We start from the raw sequence: 9,712 nt of genomic DNA on the forward strand, positions 1-9,712 counted from the left end.
ATGATGAATAATTTTTGGCCTGAGTGTTTGTTGGGTGAAGGAGGCTTTGGTAGAGTTTATAAAGGGAGGCTTGAGAGCACTGGTCAGATTGTGGTTGTCAAGAAAGCTCCTTGTTGAGTTTTTGATTTTGAGTCTTCTTCACCACCCAAATCTTGTTAACCTTATTGGATATTGCACTGACGGTGATAAGAGGATTTTGATATATGAGTACATGCAATTGGGATCGCTGGAAAACTATCTCCATGATCTCCTGCATGATAAGGAGACATTATATTGGAACACAAGAATGAAAATAGCTGCAGGCGCTACAAGAGGGTTGGAATATTTGCATGACAAAACCAACCCTCCAGTAATATATCATGATTTTAAATCCTCTAATAGTTTACTCGACAAGGGATGTCATCCAAAGTTATCAAATTTTGGGCTGGCCAAACTCAGACCTATTGGAGGTAAGACTCACGTTTACACATGAGTAATGGGAACTTATGGATATTGTGCACTAGAGTATGCTATGATAGAGAAGTTGGTTGTCAAGTGAGATGTGTACAGTTTTGGAGTGGTCTTGTTAGAGTTAATAATAGGGACAAAAGCTATTGAAAATTCCCCGTCAGCAAAGGAGAAAAATCTTGTTCTCGGGCATGACCTTTCTTCAAGGACCACAAAAAATTTGTACAGATGGTTGATCCAAAGTTGAAGGGACTCTATCCCATGAGAGGCATGTATCAACCACTTGTTGTTACAACAATGTGTCTTCAGGAGAATGCTGCCACTTGGCCCCTGATCAGTGATTTAGTAACAACTCTTGGTTACTAACAAACATGGTTTCCAAAGTTCCTATACCCAATCCTTAAAATTGAGTTAGATAGAACTCAACCAGAAAAGTACATAGAGTATGCATTGTTTGAACTTATCACATTCACCAAAATTAACACCAACAAATATGTCTATAGGAGTTTCAACAGAAAGGATTCTATTACCTCAAGGAATCCCTTTAAGACAACCTTTCTTGACATTTTTAGAAAATCAATCATTGCAATTCCTACCTCCATGAATAACCAAAGAATTGGTAAACTTAATTCATGCCCAAGGGCAACCATTTTTAGGTTTTTTCATGCCTTATGACAATGTCAATTGCCCAAGGCCATTACAAAACAACTAGGCTATCAATGCAAAGAATTGAAGACAAATAATGGTCACTGAATGTTAAAAATACCAAGCATTAAGCCCTAGAAAAATACATATAAAACCCCAATTCGGAGGTATTCATCCCATGTCCTTTCTAAAAAACCAACACCAAGTGATCCTTCCTTCTATCACATTCATTTAGAGAGATTATCCATTCTTCCACAAAAATATATAATTTACAAAGGGATCAACCTGGAAAAGATAATTATCGAAATAAACAATGATAGATGCTCTATACCTTTTCTTATATTACCTATGCATTGAATTTGACCTATGCTTTCCTTGATGCTACAAGGTCTCAAGATTTTCAAATTTACATATTACCTACGAACTTTGTATTTTATTTCACCATGATAGTCTACTGTTACGAAATATTTTTGGTAAAATATTTCACTCAAAACCTGCCAGAACTCTTAGAATCCTTTATTTTTCAATCTTAACATTGAGCCCCATATCTTAACATCATCTATGCACATTTATTATGAGGTACCAAATTATGGGATATTTCTTAAATCCAACCTAGCCTTCTTATATGATGTTAAATATGAGAAGTTATCCTTCTTCCACAATAATTATTGGCAGAGGAACTATTTCATCTAATTGAGAAACCATGGAAAGATACATCAAAACATTGAATTTAACCTAGAATGTAAAAGTGGCCTCCTATGCAAGAATTTGGGTGGTTTCCTATACAAGAATTTTGAAAAAGGCTAGTTTCGAAAAGCTACTTCCCAAAAAATTATAAAATTTGAGAATACCTTTGATATGCATGATCTTTAACAAGTATAGGAACCTAAAATGATCTTGTTGAATAGTAAGAAATATAGAAGAGGTAATGAAGGTAAATTCATTGAATCAATGACCAGGAGTTTAAAAATATATATCTTTTATACTTCAGTAAAAATATCAGATTTCAAAAAGGAGTGGCTTCATCAGATGCATAAAAGAAGAGTGAAATAACAGATTGCAAACCATATTCTGTAAAAGTATTCCAACTATATTATGTTTTAATTGATTTTTATTCCAAAATATATGGTGTAGACACAATGCTTGATTTCATAGTTTCTATATCTAGAGCTTTTAACTTTTATTTTTTTCTTCATGCCAAAGAAATATTGTAGGTCAAAGAGTCATCACTATCCTAGAAGGTCTGTCTAATACTTAGTGTGAGAAAGAAGAGAAATATTTCAAAAGGGTCTATACAAAATAATTTCCAACTATTTCTAACAGAGTTATCGGTAAAATGGTCAAAGCATTTTGTAGTTTGCAACCATTTTTGGTATTACTATCAAGTTTCTAAAAAATTTAAGTGGGTTATAAAACAGGTTGTTGAATTCCTCCTATGTGTTTCATGTAGATGCAAGTTGAATCCATTAGTATAAAAGTTTGTTAGACACCTAATATGTTAGGGTTGCTGGGTAGGAATTCCAATAGTTATTGAAGTTGAAGTGACCTCTTGGAAGATGAAAACCAAGGGTCATAAAACTATGTATTAATATGTACATCTTGTGAATATAATAAATCCACATGAGTTATTCCAATATTTCCTATCAATTTTATGTGTGTTGGACCTGGTATCATTGTAGGTTCCCCTCTAGCCTACTTAAATGTGTGAAAGACATGAGTTTTGTGGCCTTAATGTGGGCACCCTTACCAAAATCGTGCCCTCTATATGCATGTCAATTTTTCCAATTGAAACTACACCTAAGCATTTTACCATTTATGTTTTCCATATGGTAAGCCTAACACACTTAGCTACCCTTCTTCCTACTTTTCTCACCGCTCTAACAAATGTTCACCCACAATTTTGTTAGTTCTATTTAATGCGCTAAGGAAACACTGGCATATGATGCTTCCTCCAATCCTACACCCATTTCTCTCCTGCATCATGGGATATTTATATATTCAAATAAATATAAGAGGATATGCAGTTTGTGGTCATGGATAGTCTAAATCCTCACAGTGCTTCATTTTATATGGATGGAGCTGAATGCTAAAAGTATTGGTTGTTGTTTGCTCAGTTGACCGCCATGCAATGGCTTGCCTTGTTTTATGTATATCTATATATATATCTATATCTATATATATATATATATATATATATATATATATATATATATATATATATATATATATATATATATATATGTTATTGAATATTATTTATATATATGTTTGTAGCCTTTTTAAAGTTGTACATGACCACACTAAGAAAAAGGATTTAAACGAGCAGAACAAGAATAGAAAGGAAAAAATATATAACACTCTACTCTGTTGGCTTCCGAGCTAGCTTTCTTTCCCCTTGAACTATTACTAGATTCTACTAAGACTGAGATTAACCTTTACCTAATCAGAGATATCACTCTTTCCTGCTAGCTTTCTTTCCTTCCACTTAAACTGTTATTGGATTTATTTATTTTCCCTTGAATAGTTATTGAATTTTTTTGTTTCCCCTTGAACTTGGATTCTGCTCATACTAAGATTAACTATTAGCTGAGTAGTTAAATGAGTTATTTTCCATGATGTGGATCTGCAAAGGACGTAAAAGACATGTAGCACTTGAAAAGGTCTGAAAGCAATGATATTAAGAGAAATGATGACCAAGAATACTCTGTTGCATCTTCTAATCAGTTTCCCAAAGCCTCTTCGGATATATTAAGATTGAACTCCTCCCATGGGAATAGGCAAGATGAACCTCCCAAGATGGGGGAACCACATATTGTTGCACAAACATTCATTTTTTGAGAATTAGCTAAAACAATGAATAATTTTGATCTGAGTGTCTGTTTGGTGAAGGAGGCTTTGGTAGAGTTTGTAAAGAGAGGCTTGAGAGCACTGGTCAGATTGTGGTTGTTAAGAAACTCGACAGGAATCGATGGTAGGGAAATAAGGAGTTCCTTGTTGAGGTTTTGATGTTGAGTCTTCTTCATCACCCAAATCTTGTTAACCTTATTGGATATTGCACTAATGGGGATTAGAGGCTTCTGGTGTATGACTACATACAATTGGTATCACTAGAAAACCCCTCCCAATAAGGAGCCATTATATTGGAACACAAAAATGAAAATAGCTGCAGGCGTTGCAAGAGAGTTGAAATATTTGCATGACAAAGCCAACCCTCCAGTCATGTATCGTGATTTTAAATCCTCTAATATTTTACTAGATGAGGGATTTCATCAAAAGTTATCGGATTTTAGGCTGGCCAAACTCGAATCTGTTGGAGATAAGACTCACGTTTCCACATGAGTAATGGGAACTTATGATATTTTACACTAGAGTATGCTATGATAGGCCAGTGAACTGTCAAGTCAGATGTGTACAGTTTCAGAGTGGTCTTGTTAGAGTTAATAAAAGGGAGAAAATCTATTAACAATTCTCGATCAACAAAGGAGGCTCTAGAGGAGGTCTCATGAAATCAACGACCCCACCCAACAGAAGACCTGAAGAAAATGAAAGAAACAAATAAAACCCTACCTGAAAGGAGGTCCCATGAAATCAGTGACCCCACCCAACAAAAAACTTGAAGAAAATGAAAGAAATGAAGAAAAACCCTACCTCATAGTCAACAGTGTGCACATGCAGAATTGTGACGGCTGATTTCAAATGAAGGCACCAGAATTCAACCCTGTACATTTCACGCCATTCTGTAATAAAAATAACAATAATATTTGACCGACTTCCCCCACCCAACAAAAAACCTAACGCTTGAAGAAAATGAAAGAAATGAAGAAAATCCTTACCTCATAGTTAGACATTGTGCACATGTAGAATCAGAAGGTAATGGCTCATTTCAAATGAAGCACTGAAATTCAACCCTGTACATTTCGCAACAATTTTAAATAAAAATAAAAATAATATTTGATATATTTTCCCTCCACGCAGTTACACTAATTCGATATAGAAGCCAAGAGTTGTAAGAATTTACTAAGGTGTGTTTTGAGGAGACAATTAAAACCATATTAGACTATAATGGGTTGTTGCATGGGTTCACCGATAAATATAATCTAATTTTATGAGAAAATGTTTTTCAGTGTAAATCACATGATATTTCATTTGTCGATGTGTTTCGAACCAACTAGTGTGGATCATCGTGAGGACAAGTTGAAGAATCAGATCATGGCTGTAAATTAAATAGGGAGAGCAGATCATCAAATGGCTAGGTTTGACTGAAAAACAGTTATACTGAAAAAAGGCTAATATTGACCAAGAACAGTTAGATTTGACTAATTAAGTTGTATAATTATACAATTTTACTATGCTAAAATAAACATTATTTTAATAACTATCATATGTTATTTAAGTGAAAAGTTAACTATATTTGAGTTAACTAGGGAATGTTTATAATAAAAGTGCATATAATAATATATCTAGGGAAAGTGATTATTAAATGATTTAATATTAACTAATAATAATTAATATTATATTACTATTATAATAACGTTATAGTATTAATCTTATTATTAATGTCTTGTGTAACTAATTAATAATTTATTTATTTTTAGTAAGGTTATATAATTGGAATAAGTATTAATAGATCTAGGATATTAGTAAAAGTAAGGATTTAATATTAACATAAATAATACTAATTATTGTTATATTATATATACTAGATCATATAGATTAGTCATTAAAAGGGAATTAAAAGTAATATTAGTTATAGTAATAGTGTTATTCTTATTACTAATGTTTAGGGTATCAATTTATTAGTGATCTAAAAGGAAGTTATATTAATAGTTCAAGGGATATTAGGAATTGCAAGGATCCATTGTATTATTATTATTAATCTAATAGTGTTTAAATAATAGTATCTAATTAAAGGATAGGTAACAAATTTAGTCAAGTCGTCTACTTGGAACATAAAATTGTTAATAAATATCTCATACTATATAATCTAACCTATTAGAGAAATATTTATCAAGGAATAATACCAAAGAGGATCAAAGAACCATGGCTAAAGAGAGCAGGTTAAAGGAAAACAAGGGGAAATTTTCTTTAAAAGAAAACTAGAACAAGCTATTAAAACAGGAAGGGGAGGAAGGGAAGGAAATGACTAGGAAGCGAGGGTCGGGATCTAACAACTACTAATCTTCCAACTGTCATCTCTATTGATATTTCTAGGCCTTCTTTCAATTTCAAGGACTTCCCTAAATTTTTGGTGATGGAATTGTGAAACTCTAGCAATAACAGTGGCCTATTCAATACTAATAAATTGATACCCTAACCATTAATAATAAGAATAACACTATTACTATAACTAATATTACTTTTAATTCCCTTTAAATGACTAATCTATATGATCTAGTATATATAATATAACAATAATTAGTATTATTTATGTTAATATTAAATCCTTACTTTTACTAATATCCTAGATCTATTAATACTTATTCCAATTAAATAGCCTTACAAAAAAAAAATTATTAATTAGTTACACAAGACATTAATAATAAGATTAATACTATAACATTATTATAATAGTAATATAATATTAATTATTATTAGTTATTATTAAATCCTTTAATAATTATTTTCCCTAGATATATTATTATATGCAATTTTGTTATAAACATTCCCTAGTTAACTAAAATATAGTTAACTTTTCACTTAAATAATATATGATAGTTATTAAAATAATGTTTATTTTAGCATAATAAGATTATATAATTATACAACTTAATTAGTCAAATATAGCCATTCTTGGTCAATCTTAGTCGTTTTTCTAGTATGATCTAATATAGTCATTTTTCAGTATAACCATTTTTTTAGTCAAACCTAGCCATTTGATGATCTGCTCTCCCTACTTAATTTGCAACCATCATTTTATTCTTCAACTTGTCCTGACGATGATCCACACTAGTTGGTTCGAAACGCATCGACAAGTGGAATATCATGTGATTTACGCCGAATTTTTTTTTTCTCATAAACTTGATATGGATCACAGAAGCCTCAATTCAACAAATATACTCTAAGTTAATGATTGAAATATTTACTTATATAAAGTGTTTATGATATATGATTAATGATTTTTTTGTTGGAAATAGGAAGAGAAGGATGAGAAAGGTGAGGCACGAGGTTTGTGGTAAATAAATTAAAAGGAAAGGAAAATATCTCCAAATAATAGGAATTTCCAAGTTTCCTCTTTAATAGGACTAAATTTTAGTTGGAGCTAGAGAGTTAACCTAAGAAACATTGATTGTGTACTATAGAAATCAAGACCTGAAATATCCAAGTTATTCCATTAGATAGATTCATCTTGGACAAAGGTTGCAAAGGCTGAGGTGCAAACCTCCCCTTTTTAATGTGGGTTTTAAACCTTCCATTTGAGAATGCTAAAATCAAGGTCAAGATCTTGAAAGGAGATCCTTGATTTTACCAGAACTCAATATCAATGCTTAATCAATGGTGTCATTCTTTCTATTTGGGTTTGGCCTTGAACTTTGGGAGCTACCTTTGGGTCTAGTTATCAATCTGTCATTTTATTAATGTGTTGAGAAGTTCTTAAGAGCTATACGAGATAATATGGTTATTTTCCAATACCCCTCCCTTGAAACCCTATAAAGAGATGGTGCGCCCCATTTTGTTGTTGTAATATTTCAACCACAAGCTCTTCCTATGAGGATGCCCCTATAGGGAGGGTATGTAAAGGAAGTGAAAAATAAGACAATTTTATGTTGAGTCAAAGGAGGGTCATAGATTGTAGGTGCATCTAGAGATCTCGACAAAGGTGAAGGGGGATGGAGTTTACCTCCTATTGCAACACATCCTATTCCACCATTCAATGTGCTAAAGGGCACTAACTCTAAGGGTCGTATGTGAAATCTCACAAAGATATTAAAAATGAGAAGGTACGAGTGGTTTAGCATAGGATTGATTCTTCAAAAATTGACTTTTTGGGTGAGATTTCCAAGTCAATAGAAAAAATTGAAGCGCTACCACCTACAAATTAGGTAGAGTATGAGCACATGTTTCATGATATTCAAAGAGTGTCTTCATCTTTTTCCATGAGATCCATGGCAAGTATGTTCAAGAGTCAATAACTCATGATGCTAAGATATCATCTTTGATTCATCACACATATACTCCAATTAGTAATGGAGAGTCAAACCGATGAGTAGGAAAGGTTGTTTATTTACAAGGTTGTCATCAATCCAGTATTCTCCCTCTCTAGCCAGCTCTCAGATGAGGAGTGTGCATAATGGACTTATTATTGCAAATATTGGATTATCTTCAAGTTCAAGGGCTTGAATTGGTTACCTTAACCTACAACTCTTTAATGGAACTATGTGTTTTTCAATTAGACCCTTATGGTCAATGAGTTGCAAAAGAGGAAGGTTATTTTTAAGGGGTTGGCCCAAGCTCACCTATGTAATAACTTATTTTGTCAAATGACAAATGTAAATTTGGTTACTATTACAATAAACTAAATTACTCCCTTCTCACTTGTTTAATATTTTGTATTATTGATCCCAAAAAATTATATCATGTGATAAATAACCTATACTTGAAGGGCTTGTAGCAATTGTTCAATATTGTAAAAGTCTACAATGTTTATCTTTGACTAACTTACTCATGAATGAGGCCTTTCAAGGTATTCTAAACAAATACGTAGAACAATCATTGCCAATATTATGTGCTCCCTCTTTATTGACATCCATGGAGGAATGTTATTGTTAATAACAAAAGCAGGTCACACTAAGTAAGTAGATTTGAGCTCTCTAAATGGATTGACATAATGAGCTACCAATGAAAGCCTAATATTATAGGGAAACCAGTGTCCCCTAAAACACTAGTGAAGTGATGGGATGATGCCAACTTCATTCAAGGAATTTAGTCAAGTGTTGTACTCCACTTAGAGCTTCAAGTTGGTAGTTTAATATTCCATGGTCCTAGTGAGCATAACATATAGAGAGGAAGACATAACCCATTTCTACAAGAATTGGATCCTTTTCTCCTATGGCTTTCTGAATACAAAATCATCTTCAATGAGGTGGATATCATCTCCAACAACTTCGTACATGCATAGGTAAGTTCAAGAATCATTTCCTTGGGTAATGTTTCAAATTATGTATGTCCTCCTACCTATCAAATTGTTAAGTATGTTCTTCATCACATTCCCTAACATGTCCTTTGGGTTGGATTTAGAATATATCTTGAAATCAATGTATTTTGTCAAAATATTTAGAATTTTAAGCATATTCACTACTATCTTATGACTTGTAATGACTTTATTTCGACACTCTATAACTTATATTTTAGAAGGAGTGCCCTGGGTTCTCCCCCACAATTGTGGTTTACTTGGAGTTGATTGGAAATAGACATATAAATAAGATTGGAAGATACATGCATGCATATGGAGCTACTAAACTTGTAGGGCCCACTTTAGATTTAGGTTCCACATTATTGATTTGGGGTCTTGTAGATTCGATTTGGAGCCCATTTTGATTACATAGCTCCATCGCTTTGATGTTATTGTAGACATTGGAAGCTTTCCAACTGTGTGAAAATCACCTCAAACGAAGTTCGTATG

At 32.7% G+C, this 9,712-nt stretch overlaps 2 pseudogenes; both read left to right on the plus strand.

The window, feature by feature from the left end:
* On the plus strand, positions 1-813 carry LOC149221352 (serine/threonine-protein kinase PBL27 pseudogene; annotated as a pseudogene).
* Positions 814-3,888: 3,075 nt separating this feature from the next.
* LOC149221353 (serine/threonine-protein kinase PBL27 pseudogene) lies at positions 3,889-4,598 on the plus strand (annotated as a pseudogene).
* Positions 4,599-9,712: the final 5,114 nt, after the last annotated feature.

The sequence above is a fragment of the Pinus tabuliformis genome, chromosome Q, assembly GCF_031772625.1.
Source record: "Pinus tabuliformis cultivar Carrire ecotype Pingquan chromosome Q, CPIR1, whole genome shotgun sequence".
Classification (NCBI taxonomy): domain Eukaryota; kingdom Viridiplantae; phylum Streptophyta; class Pinopsida; order Pinales; family Pinaceae; genus Pinus; species Pinus tabuliformis.